Source organism: Schistocerca cancellata, chromosome 1 (genome assembly GCF_023864275.1).
Source record: "Schistocerca cancellata isolate TAMUIC-IGC-003103 chromosome 1, iqSchCanc2.1, whole genome shotgun sequence".
NCBI classification, from domain to species: Eukaryota; Metazoa; Arthropoda; class Insecta; order Orthoptera; family Acrididae; genus Schistocerca; species Schistocerca cancellata.
In genome coordinates this window covers 685,874,705-685,888,778 of record NC_064626.1, presented here as the reverse complement: position 1 = coordinate 685,888,778, position 14,074 = coordinate 685,874,705, and the positions used below count along the sequence as shown (strand labels likewise).

General features: G+C 44.0%; 1 protein-coding gene across 6 annotated transcripts in view; it reads right to left on the bottom strand.

Moving 5' to 3' along the window:
• The window catches only part of LOC126184325 (sodium/potassium-transporting ATPase subunit alpha), a 669,161-nt gene that overhangs the window by 121,599 nt on the left and 533,488 nt on the right, over positions 1-14,074 (bottom strand). The window lies entirely within an intron of this gene.

Sequence of the window (14,074 nt, the reverse complement as noted above, 5' to 3'; positions counted from 1 at the left end):
AAGCTTTTCCGACGCAGTGTTGCCAGCACTGGAGATAGGAGCTCGCCGTTCGCCTGTCACCTTTGTAGACTATGCAGCTGTCTCAGGCTTCAAACGCAGTACTGCTAGGCTAGATTCGATGTAGATACTCTTCATTCATTTTTTAACGACACTTAACGTGACTTCTATTTCTGTCATTTACTTGACCGAGCAGAAAAGGAAAGTTAAAGTGCGGTTACGATTCTACGTTAAACTGTTAACCTCTGACAACTGGTTGAACGCGACAGTTCACTGACCAGAAAAAGAAAGCGCAAAGTGCGTTCGTCAGAAGAACAACGGAGTTGCAACCGATCCCAGGTTGATCACCACTGCAAGGGACACCAATGAGGTCTATGTTTGGGTGTTTGTGACTTGACTTTTACCTTTGCTTTAGCTCATGGTCGTCACTGCATCGATAACAGAGAACACCTGAAGGTCAGACACACTAACTGGTACTGCGAAACACATCGCTTGAGTTAAAGTCACCTATAAGTTAATCGTTCCACCTGCAAGTTCGTCGTACTCGACTGATTCAGCATTCAGAAAATTAGGTAAAAAAATAATTGTCTTGAAGTTTTTAACTTGTTCGCTTACTGGTTCATGTTTTCTATTTCCTTTTTTTCTCTCGTGCGTTGTTATGCGGCGGGTTCGTTTTGCTGTCGGTCGTTTAACCCGGAGGGTTATTGTCTGCTTTCTCCGAAGTGGTTCGTTAGGAACCTGCTTTCAAACTAGCACTACCACGTCATGCAACAGGGATGACCGAAGAGAAGTCGAAACTTGGGCTCACAGCTTGAAGACAGGGCACGACACGTTTTAGTAGCAACATGTTACTGTTATTTTGTTGCTTTTGTCGATAGTGCAGCCAGCGTCGTATTGATCCAGTTAAAAAATACGAGAACACAACGAACTATGTCTACTCCTTTCAGTAATTGCATTAAGTGCAACCGCTGCAAACGCCACACTCTGATGAAAGAGGAATCAGTATGGAATGGAACAAATTCTGTATATGGAAACCAAAATGCTGTAAAAGACCAGTTCCTCTTCGAAACAGATGGCTGCTGACAGCTAAAGCAGTAATAAATTCTTGCGTATCTTCAAATATTCAGACGATTAGTTGGGAATGAGGGGCTTCTTGCACAATATACCTACAACACCAGCCCGAAGGTCTGTTTGAACACTGCAGTGCTTTACTAGGCCTGGAGGTGGTATGCCCTTGATTTGCTTCAACCTTTGTGAACAGACTTATCACACAAGTTACAGGAAGACGCACAGTTTAAAGTGGACCTGGCGTTTTTACTATATACAAATTATTGCCAGAGGGGGAAGATGCAGCAAGCGACAAACAAGATCCCAGAATTGATTAAGGACTGAATTCCTGAACTTTGGATTGTAGTCTGCCATCGTCTTTGCCACCGAACAACTCATTATTTGTTATAAAGGAATACTACACTGGGAAACCTATTTCTCTCTGAGCCCTTTACTCAGCAATTTGGTATCAAGCGTTGGTTATCACGTGACGACACACGGCATACGTCATGTTCCAACGAGCTAGTAGAATACTACGTACTGTACCACAAGTATTCCTCAAGGATACTTCGCAGTAACTGCTTGGAGGAAAACTACGGTGCCGGTGTTTTCGTGTTATTGCACCAAGCTGATTCAAAGAATCCCTTGTGCACTTGAATTCTTCGTCCCGACGCAGACGCTGAAGTCAGCAAAATGACACTGCAATACTGACGAGCGAGACAATGGTTTCCCTTCGCTTGGCTAAGGAACTTAGTTTCGATGACTGTACTCATAACTCACGCATAGATGCCGATGCCAAGTATCGCTGTACCAAGCGAAAACTGTTACGCATTCATACAGCTGGCGCCTGAATTAAATTCGTTTCGAATATGTGTGTTACTAACAATTCAAATTTTTGTCGTAACCTATCGCTCGACCTGCTCTAGTTGTTAACAGAATACAAATTATAATATTTACGTCTACATTACTGCAATTCACGCTTAAGTGCTTAGCACAGGGTGCGTAGAACCATTTTCAGACGATTTCTCTACCGTTCCATTCTCGAAGGGCACGTGGTGGGAATGAACGCCTAAATCTTTCGCTCCATCATCCAAAAAGGAAATTCCTGTACAGAACTGAGCCAAAACAATTCAATTACTTCGAGCTCACTCATCTGGCGTTCATATCACATTACGTGTTAGGAAGATATGTTCTTATAAAGAAATGGTTTGCTATCTACTGCCTAACCTGCAGATCCTCTAGCCATCTCGAAGGCAGCTGGTGAGATATAACGAATCTTGAAACAACTCATCAAAACAAAAAACCAAAAAACTTTGCCAGAATTGAGAAGGCTGTTAGAATACGAGTCATAAATTGTCCTCTTCGCGGTTGCAATCCATTCTCTTAAAGTATTGTGTCCATCGTCATTCATATCCGACCAGCTCTGCGTTCTCGCACCAACCAGCCGCCGCGTCATCCTCTATCAATGGCTTCATTTGGATGCGGTGTGGGGGGGCGCGGCATTAACACGGCTATGTCCAGATAGCTGTCATCTTCCCAGACTTTTGTACTGCTACTTCTCGCTCAAGTCACCCCTCAACTGTATGAAGGGAAAACCTCTGGCCGTACCGAGCGTTGAACGCGAGTGCTCCACACAGCAATCAGAGCTGCTGACTGCCCATCTACGAAGACAGGCCATTCATATACTAAACATCGACTTGGAAACGTGAGAGTAATTGTTTATTAACAAATTTCGAACAAATGGTCTGATGGTCCAGATATTCCCTATACAGGGTGTTACAAAAAGGTACGGCCAAACTTTCAGGAAACATTCCTCACACATATATAAAGAAAAGATGTTATGTGGACGTGTGTCCGGAAACGCTTAATTTCCATGTTAGAGCTCATTTTAGTTCCGTCAGTATGTACTGTACTTCCTCGATTCATCGCCAGTTGGCCCAATTGAAGGAAGGTAATGCTGAATTGTGCAATCACGTCATCAACACAGATTTTCTGTGAACGTTTGGGCAGGCATTGTTGGTGATGTCTTGATTGGGCCCCATGTTCTTCCACCTACGCTCAATGGAGCACGTTATCATGATTTCATACGGGATACTCTACCTGTGCTGCTAGAACATGTGCCTTTACAAGTACGACACAACATGTGGTTCATGCACGATGGAGCTCCTGCACATTTCAGTCGAAGTGTTCGTACGCTTCTCAACAACAGATTCGGTGACCGATGGATTGGTAGAGGCGGACCAATTCCATGGCCTCTACGCTCTCCTGACCTCAACCCTCTTTACTTTCATTTAGGGGGCATTTGAAAGCTCTTGTCTACGCAACCCCGGTACCAAATGTAAAGACTCTTCGTGCTCGTATTGCGGACGGCTGTGATACAATACGCCATTCTCCAGGGCTGCATCAGCGCATCAGGGATTCCATGCGACGGAGGGTGGATGCATGTATCCTCGCTAACGGAGGACATTTTGAACATTTCCTGTAACAAAGTGTTTGAAGTCACGCTGGTACGTTCTGTTGCTGTGTGTTTCCATTTCATGATTAATGTGATTTGAAGAGGAGTAATAAAATGAGCTCTAACTTGGAAAGTAAGCGTTTCCGGACACATGTCCACATAACATATTTTCTTTATTTGTGTGTGAGGAATGTTTCCTGAAAGTTTGGCCGTACCTTTTTGTAACACCCTGTATACTGACTTTATCTAGCGTTAACGTCAACTTTTGTACCAATCTACGCTGTGCAGTCACATTAATGTGACCACCTGTTATAGGACTTTTAGCCACCTTTTGCAACGCGAACCGCTGCGAAACGCGCAGAAAGCTTCAATGAGGTACTCAAAGGTACCGAGAGAGATGTGGAACCGTGACAACTCCAGTACCGTGGCCAGCTCCGCTAGATCACTCGGTTGAGCATCCATAGCCGGAACAGCGTGAGCAGACTCTCGACTGGATTTAAATCCGAGAGTTTAGTGGCCAGGGTACTACCGTAAACTCATTCTGGTTATCTTCGAACCCCGCATGTACACTGCGAACTGTGTGACCCATGGCACCGTCCTGCTGGTAGATGCCATTGTGCTGAGGAAAAGAAGTGGCCGAGCGGTTCTAGGCTCTTCAGTCTGGAACCGCACTGCTGCTACGGTCGCAGGTTCGAATCCTACCTCGGGCATGGATGTGTGTGATGTCCTTAGGTTAGTTAGGTTTAAGTAGTTCTAAGTTCTAGGGGACTGATGACCTCAGATGTTAAGTCCCATAGTGCTCAGAGCCATTTGAACCATTTTTTTGCTGAGGAAAAACACACACATGGTCCCCGGGAATAGATGCATACTAGTGCTGATCCACCGTGCCTTACAGAAAGACGAGATCACCCAGGGAATGCCACCGAAACACTCCCCAGACCATAACGCTCCCTGCTATGGCCTGGACCCTTCCGACCATTGCTGCAGGGTGTTTGCCATCTGCCCGATGGATCGTAAAACGTGATTCACCCGAAAATCCCACGCGTCGCCGGTCAATGGACGTCCAGTTGCGGTACTGGCGTGTAAATTTCAGCCTCCGTTGCCGATGAACAGCAGTCAGCACGGATGCATGTGTTACGCGCCTGCTGCGGAGACCCATACGCAGCAACGTTCGCTGAACGGTCGTTGAGGAGACATTGTTGGTAGCCCACTGGTTGAGCTGGACGGTCAGTTGCTCAGCACTTGCACGTCTGTTCGCTCGTATACACCCCTGTCCTCTGTGGTCCGTGATGCAGCACAGTTGCCTCGGCGCCGGTTTTGGGTAGCGCCACTTTGCCATCCGCGATATACTTTTTAGAGATGGGTAGTTCGCGAACGAACGAGTGAAAAAGAACGGTTCACCAAGATGAACGAAAGGACCGAAGAACGAATTCCAAGGAACGATCGGTTCACAGTTCACTTCAGTCGCGGCCGTCTACTTATAGTACCCGGGAACGAGGAACGATCGTTTCATAGTTCACTTCGGTCGCGGCGGTCTACTTATGGTTCCCGGGAACGACGAACGATAGGTTCATAGTTCACTAGTTCACTTCGGTCGCGGCGGTCACTTCGGCAGTTCTCGTTCCAGCCTCGGTCGCGTGATCGTCTCAGTCTCGGTCTCTCTCGGCCGCACTCGTCGTTCTTCGCATGACCACCTGTCGCAGTTCCACTGCCGACTGCTCCTAGTTATTTCAGTATCCAGTTGTTCGTTTCGTTCACTGCACTCGCCTATTTTACATGTGTTCCAAACCGTTCTTGCACTTGGTTCTGGCTATCCAGCGTCCACGACCGGTAATCAAAAAGTATTTTATAGTTTCGGAAATTACATAAAAATTACGTTGTATGAATAGGTACGTCTCTTCAGGTAACAAAAGGGCATATCAGCTCACTTCATTATATCAATGAACAGCAGAAGATATAACAAGGCAAGTTTTTTTGTTATTCATATATCTTTTGGTTTCATCGACTTGATTTAGCAGCCAACTTTCAATACTTTGCTTAATTTTTAGTGTAAGAAAATTCATATAAAACGATTTTCGTGTATCTTTCATATACAAAACATTACATTTAGGAAGGCTCTAATTATTTTTAAGTTTGGTTGTTTCCAATTTGCATTACCGAGTCTGTACTCGGGCCGGTTTTCCGTGCGCCACCCTATATTATTTCCCTGTGGTCAGCCACACAAGGCTACGGTTCTGCAGACTCAAAGAAATTGCTTCTAAAAGTGTATAAGAACTCTGTAATGAATAAAAACTCTATACTCCTGGGGGGAGGCAAGTGCCCCCTCTTGGTGCCCTCCATCCTTCAGTCACCTACACTACTAGTTTTCAGCTTTTCATAAGAACCAAATACCAAGCACAAATGAACGGTGAACGAGTAAAAATGAACGGTTCCCAAAAAAGAACGATCAGCAGTGAACTAGTTCCCAAGGATGAACGAGTTTGCCCATCTCTAATACTTTTACCAGAGCAGCACGCATACAGTTTACAAACATACTCGTTTCGGCTTCCACCCTTGGCCCGAAAGCCAAACACCATGTCCTTTTGGACGTCAGATAAAACGCTCCGTTTCCGCATTACGACAACGACTGCACTTTTCTCCCCGTCTCCCCCGACAAGCTTTATACATTCTCTACTGCTAGTGCTGCCACCTACCGTTGTGAGTGGTTACTACACGTTGACTTTAATATAGGCGATGGTCACGTTAAAGTAGCTGGACCGTGGAATACATCACCGTGTGCGGAAATCAGATCGGCATGTAGAGTCCTAGAGTCATCAACTTATAACTTCAAACACTGGAGATCTCCAGGACCACAGACATGTGTTAACAGCGCTGGAAATCGTAACTAACACCGAACGATACATTCACAATACGGAACTTGTGCTACAAAAGATGCTTATAACATAAAAAGCAAGAGAAAAAGACGACATAATGTAATATAGCAGCATATTTATGACAATACGTTTATTGTATGTGTAAAAAGAAACATGTATTTCAGGCCACTGATGATACTTCCCGAATAAAAGAAGCGAAACGCGTATGGCAAGAAACAAACTGCCTTCATTTAATTGCATAGACGGTACATACCTCAACGAATCGAGGTTAGATTTACGTGTGAGGAAGTCTTTTCTGAAAGCATTTGTATGGAGTGTAGCCATGTATGGAAGTGTAACATGGACGATAAGCAGTTTAGACAAAAAGAGAATAGAAGCTTTTGAAATGTGGTGGTACAGAAGAATACTGAAGATTAGATGGGTAATCGCGTAACTAATGAGGAGGTACTTAACAGAATTGGGGAGAAAAGAAATTTGTGGCGCAATCTAACTAGTAGAAGGGATCGGTTGGTAGGACACATTCTGAGGCATGAATGGATCACCGATTTTGTACTAGAGGGAAGTGTAGGTGGTAAAAATCGTACAGGGAGTGCAAAAGATGAATACAGTAAGCAGATTCAGAAGAATGGAGGTTGCTGTAGTTACTTCAAGATGAAAAGTCTTGCACAGGATAGAGTACCACAGAGCTGCATCAAACCAGTCATTGGACTTAAGACCACAACAACAATAATGTTATTTACAATAAATAACAACGACTATTGAGAGTAATACTTCTATTAATTTCTATTAATAAGAAAGATCCGAATCTGTTAGGAAAAATAGTGTGAAAAAGAAATGCCTTATTGAGAAAACATGGCAGCGATAGAATGTACTCTCAGAGCTGTAGGGGGAGGGTGAGGGGGAGGGGGGCACTGACACGATGGGCACGATGGTACACTTGGAGGATGCAGTGAAAATGTAATCAGCACCCCTTCCCTTGTTCTTGAAAGAGACCGGTGGCAGGTTCTTGCAGGCAAACCACTTCCACTGAGCAGGGCCGAGGACGAGTCACAGAAGCGAAAAAATGTTCAAATGTGTGTCAAATCTTATGGGACTTAACTGCTAAGGTCATCAGTCCCTAAGCTTACACGCTACTTAATCTAAATTATCCTAAGGACAAGCACACACACCCATGCCCGAGGGAGGACTCGAACCTCCGCCGGGACCAGCCGCCCAGTCCATGACTGCAGCGCCTAAGACCTCTCGGCTAATACCACGCGGCTCAGCGAAGCGCTGAGAAAGATAAACCCCGGGCTGGACAACGGGTCGCCCTAAACGACGAACGACAACCAAGAGCGTTACAGTTCTAGCGATTAATTCGAACTCCAGCGAACCCCCCCTACCCTCCTAAGAAAAGTACTAATGATTTATGACAGCGAGTATTGCATTAATATCGTTTTTTGGGTAGAGCAGCCGAAAATTAACCTCAGAATGGAAGAATGTGAATAATTTTATGTCTCCTACACCTAACACCATTTCAGCGATATGAACAAAGTCAGAAATATTGTTTCGCACCATCACAACAACAGAGTGTTCTGTCATTCATTCTATGGCTTCATACTATTATAAACCACGATGAATGTCGAACACTACTTCAGAATAAGAAGAGAAAAGCTCTGTGGCTTCAAGCAATTCATTTTTATAGTCTAGATTTACAAAAGAAACTATGGCGCTGTTAGCAGGAACTGACGGGTTCAAACGCCTAGTTCTAAAGGGTTTCTCCAGTTGCGTACATTGGCAATTATCTTTCGCGCTTTATGTTGAAGTGTTAGTCTTTAACAAATGCGTTTAGAAAAGCGACACTGGCAATTATCCTTCGCGCTTTGTGCTGAAGTGTTTCTATTTAATAAATGTGTTTAGAAAAATGACCTAATTCGACTCGCATCTGTGCACATATGGGTATAGATGAGTGCAGTGAAATACTTTCATTTCATAAAATATTCACAATAAGTGGGGTGGGGGGAAGAACTTGGTTCGAGTTTTCATTTTAGCCACGCCTGATAATAACCACGTTGACAGAAGGGTTCAACGCTGACGTCGGCTACAGGTACGTGACCAAAGGTTTTGGTTAATAGCGGGCTTCCAGATGTTTTGTTGGGTTGGGTTATTGTTTCCATTTTATGCACAATGTTTCAACGACTGACTCAGTCGTCTTCTTCATGTACTGTTACGTGTACTCGCGGTCTGGACTCCGACCAGACTGTTACGAGTTCAGACAGCGGTTGGAGTCAAGGCTGCGTGTACACGTAATTGCAACATTCGCAGCATCTGAAGAAGACGACTAAGTCGGTCATCGAAACATTTGCATAAAATGGAAGCAGAACACCGTGGTTTTGGTGTCTTATTCCGCCAACGAAATCCGTCGGATAAGTTCCACCATAAGTGCAGTACTCAAGTCGAGCAAATGCAGGCATTTTACGATTCCTAATACATATCCGTAACGGAGCATATAGGTAGAAATAATTGGGTAGCTAGACGCAGCGGAACTACTGTCATGTCGTAAAGTCCCCCACACCGATGCGCAGTGAAGTTGTAGAGGAGTCGGCGTTACGAAGTATTTCTGCAAATGCTGTCTGTGCCTCTGCAAGGCGTTAATCGCTGTGCAAAGGGGACTTGCCTTATCACGGCACTGGGCTGTGCGCATGTGGCGCTTGTAGCGTAGTAACCAAGCAATGAGGAAAATTAGACGAACGTTTTTCTCTTACTAGAGTTCAACGGCAAAGCAAAATTAATACTGGCAGACAGCTCTGGTTTCTATATGAGAAAAGTCCGCCAAAGCTGTTACCCCTGTTTGATCGACCTTGCAAGAAAGAAAAAATTAAAATACTATAAAACAAATCAATAGGTGTAAATCAATCATTCTGACTGCTTATATTAAGTTATGTTAGTCATCTACGGGTCCTTCAGTGCTCTTCTGATAACATTGGGGTTTAGGAGGGTATTTCTGATCACTGGACATGTCACCAATTCTAATGTCAGCACATTTCGTTCACTGACTATCCAGATCTTTTCCTCAACGTCCATGTTCCTTCCACCGACTACGTGTTACATTGTAACACTGATCATGTGATTTCCAGCAGTTAGTATCACCTTTCTTGTATAGCATATAGTTCCACTCGGATCTCTAGCGTTTTATCGTAAGCTTGGTCCTATACTTCTGTACTTTCCTGGAGGTTTCTATTTTCGGAAGTTCTAAACAGCGCCACGTTAATACTGAACTAATATTTCACTTCGAAGTTCACATGTAAGAATCCAAAATTACGTGAAGACTTACTGCCTGGAAACACAAATCAATCGGCCTACTTTAAAAAACTAAAAATTCTTAGGACTGAGCAACAGACTAAATAGAATCAATTTTTAAAAAAGAAGTTCTCTGGTACTTTTTAATATGCAAAAACACAGAAGTAATTTTAGTCGTTTTCGGGGTTCGGGACACTCAGAAGAGATTTAGTACTGAGAAGAAATTAATTCATACAGAATGAAATGAACTCAAAGGGGATACAGTGTATCTGGCAACGTGCTTGACACAGCTGTTCGTTCAATCACGCTAGAAAATAGCCGGTTACTTTAACCTTGTCGCGCATGCACAGGGCGCGTTTCACTCAGCTAAAACTGTTTAGAATTAGCTATACTCTGGGATAATATACACAGCTCAGCAAACTAAACTAAGTGAACTCCGATATTTTATGCCACGGAAATGTGACGAAGCTCTGTGATCTGGATTTCATGAAGGGCAGGACTAACGAGTACAGTGGTGTTCAAACCAAACTAATGCCCAATGAATGTTTTATTTTCAGTATTAAAATGATAACTGGTATCAGTAGGATAAGGTTTCGGGCTACATACAATACGATAGCACCCAAGAAGAGCTTTTCTCGCCAATTAACACAGGTTTAGCCTTTCCTAAGTGAAAAAAAGTAGTCAAAAGAGAACTTAATTCGTAGTCTGCTGTCACGCTACAGGCTTCTTACTCAGCTGACTGCATTGAAATGTGTTAGAAGATAAACGTCACACCACTTGGAATGAACAAGATCTAGTAAAGGCACGGCAACTTCCAAATCAACCTTCAGTTTGACAGCGCTTAATTTATTTGTGTATCGCAAACGTATTGTCGGCTACATACTCAACGACAGTGAAGTCAGAAGCAAAGCGAGAAACGAAGACAGTTCTGGATAAAAAAAGGGGCGTCTATTTGCATTTCTTGCATAGCTGTAGGGCTGCAGATTCCCCGGCGGTGAAACGAACAATGAAATAAAGAGAAAAACTATTATAAAAGGAAAATCGAAAGCAATATCATGAAATAGAGATCTGGCAACGGATAAAATTAATTCATCATTCACACGAATGTGGTTTGAAGCTAAATAAATGCATGTGCATGTCTGGACTTACACACAATCGACAGGAGCCTCAGTTTTATTGCAGCTCTTCGTCGTTTAGCATCGAGATTTCGAAGCGGAGGAAACAGCCATCACGACTTGTTGCGTAACATCGTTTTCCTCAAGATTTGGCAAGCCACCGGTGCTTCAAGGAAACTGTCTACTATTTGGTAAAGGTTCAGAGAGTCCAATTTGGATACGTTAAACCTCAAGGGCCTGTCTACAAAGAGCGATCTTCTTAGGTCGCTCACTGAAGAAAATATAGCTTCGCTATTAATACTGCCGTAGAAAATAGATCAGAGTGCACCCTTGGACTTGTCCGCTCATCTTATTCACATTACTATGAGTTGGTTCTTTCACAAAGGCAAAGCTGCACCATGGAGCAAAAACATGTACAGACGATTACGCTGTAGTAAGCTCCTGGAATGTTGAACATCCTCTGTATATTCTCTATTTTGAGTTGCTTCCTCTAGCGAAGTTTCGAGAGCAGCGATTCTCTGTTATATTTTCTAGTTCTGAAGACATGGAATAATGCACATGCCCAGTTGATAGAACATGTTTGTTGAAAACAATGGTTTGACGAGCAGTTTTTAAAGGACGGAAAAGTGCACTGCAGAAGGCGTAGTTTGAAAAACTAAAAAGGAAAATTCTATGTTGCAGAACTTCCCTAATGTCCTTTATCTGTACCAACCACATTGCTGGAACACACTAAACATTCGCGGAATTAACTTCTGCTACAAGTGATAAAACACTGCTGCACCGCAGTAGCTAAGTGAGATATGCTCAGGAGACCTTGGAACTAAGCATGACAAAGCGTAGTATTAATCTATTAGAACAAGCAGCAGTCCATCTCATCTCCATGTGTGTGAACTATAAACCTTCTATTCAAACTAAAGAAATTATTAGTTCGAAATGATTTCGCTGAGAGCGAATGTCTCAACATCGGCTGAATTAGGTATAGTAGACAGCAGTAACGTATGAAAATTTGTGCCGGACCGGGACAGAAGCCGAATTTCCCGCCCATCGCGAGGGTTCGACTTAACCACTTCGGCTATCCGTGCACGCCTCCCGGACCGACCCAATCTTCTGTATGTCAAACTGTCTACATCATTGTACCATAGTCCCCTACATTCATGATTTAATGCTCGCAGCATTACTCTGGATTCCCGCACTAATCACAACGAGACTGAGCAATCGGCACCAGTGATCTTACCGTCTTTTGCTCGTCATGGCGCGTAATTAGTTCGAGATAAATTAAGGTAGAAATCCGGGTTCGAGTTCCAGTCCGCCACAAATTTTCATACGTCACCTAATAAAGCCGATGCCAAGATATTCGCACTCAGCGAATGTATCTTGAAATAATACCGTACGGCTGTCGATCATCAGTAATGTCTGTTCTTTCAAAAATGCAAATAAATATCACACGCAAAGGCGGGCAAAAGACGAAGCTTCATTGGTCACGATTTCTCGTGGTCTCACTGTCACAGGTGCGGGAATCTAGAGTAATGCTGCGGGCATCAACTGTGAAAGTGGGGGACTGTGGTACAAGGATGTAAACAGTGTGGCACAAGGAGGTTTGGTTCGGTCTGGGAGGTATGCACGGATAGCCGAAGTTGTTCAGGCGACCGCTCGCGATAAGCGGAAATTCGGGGGCGAGTACCGGTCCGGCACAAATTTTTGTATGCCACTAATGGGTTGTATAGCTATAACTGATATAGCTGATGCCGAGATACTGGCAACCAGTGAAATTACATCGAACTATTTTCGTACGGCTGTTGACTCAGTTCTTTCGGAAATGCAAGCAAAGGAATTTTTGTTGTACTTCCCCTTAATTTTTGTTCCCTAATGTGATTCTGCGGCAGAATTAGGCATACAGAATGATTTTCACTCTGCAGCGGAGTGTGCGCTGATATGAAACTTCCTGGCAGATTAAAACTGAGTGGCGGACCGAGACTCGAGCTCGGAACCTTTGCCTTTCGCGGGCAAATGCTCTATCGTCTGAGCTACCCAAGCACGACTCACGCCCCGTCCTCACTTGCCCGCAAAAGGCAAAGGTCCCGAGTTCGAGTCTTGGTTTGGCACATAGTTTTAATGTGCCAGGAAGAATGAAAATCTCAACCTGGAAATATCCCCCAGGCTGTGGCTAAGCCATGTCTCCGCAGTATCCTTTCTTCCAGGAGTGTGCTGGTTCTGTAAGATTCGCAGAAGAGCTTCTGTGAAGTGTGAAAGGTAAGAGACGAGGCACTGGCAGAATTGAAGCTGTGAGGACGGGTCGTGAGTCGTGCTTTGGTAGTTCTGACGGTAGAACACTTGCCCGCGAAAGGCAAAGGTCCCGAGTTCGAGTATCGGTCCGGCACACAGTTTTAATCTACCAGGAAGTTTCAGAGTTAGCTATAAAATTTATCGACTTCTAGAAGCAAAGAAGGGGGAGTCCTCACAAAAAGATATTGTGTCCCAGGAGGAATGGTCACTGTCCAAGGATATGACATAAAAGGTCATTCGAAGCAAAAAAGACTAGTTAACATTGGCTTCGAAACGCATACCTTAACCCTCCACCTGTCGCGCGTTACGTTCCATGCAACAGCCAGGCGCGTATTGACGAAATTGTTTACGTACCCGCAAGAAAGGGGTGGAGAGCGGCAGGCAGAAAGAAGAGTGTTGTCGCAATGAGTAGCTGACCGGAAATGGTGGGCAGTTAAAACAAGGTGTAGGTTTTGTCTAAAACACAACGGTGCGGCCGGAGGATTAAGAACTACGAGCACTTCTTCATCTTTGGTACTGTGAAACAAATCTCCTCTACTGCCAGCTCTCTGCTTTCCATATTTTGAGATGTGATAGTATGACCAAAACAAGAGAAAAAGCTGTGCAGTAAACATGGGTTCTAAAGTGCACACCTTACGAGCCATGAGCAGTTGTTCATCTACGCTACTGTGAGCTCTTAAGATAGGCATTTTAGCGCCCGTGTTTGGCAGACTTTTTTTGCTTCGAGTGGTCATTCCTGCATATCTGTGAATATTGACCATTCCTCCTGAGACACACTGTAGAAAACTTAAAAATAGTTATCTCCCCACTATAGCTGATTTTACCTCCTATTTTCTAGGCATGTGTTTCATCTGTTTTGCAATTATTTGTGAAGCTACGCAGTCCACAAACATATGAACCCGCTGTTTCGTACATCACATCGATGTGAAACGAAGGGAAACGTTGATAGGAGACACCAGACTGTGATTAGACGGACAAAACAGTTCCCGACTATAGGCAGCCCCGAAGAGAGCATTACGTAAGCA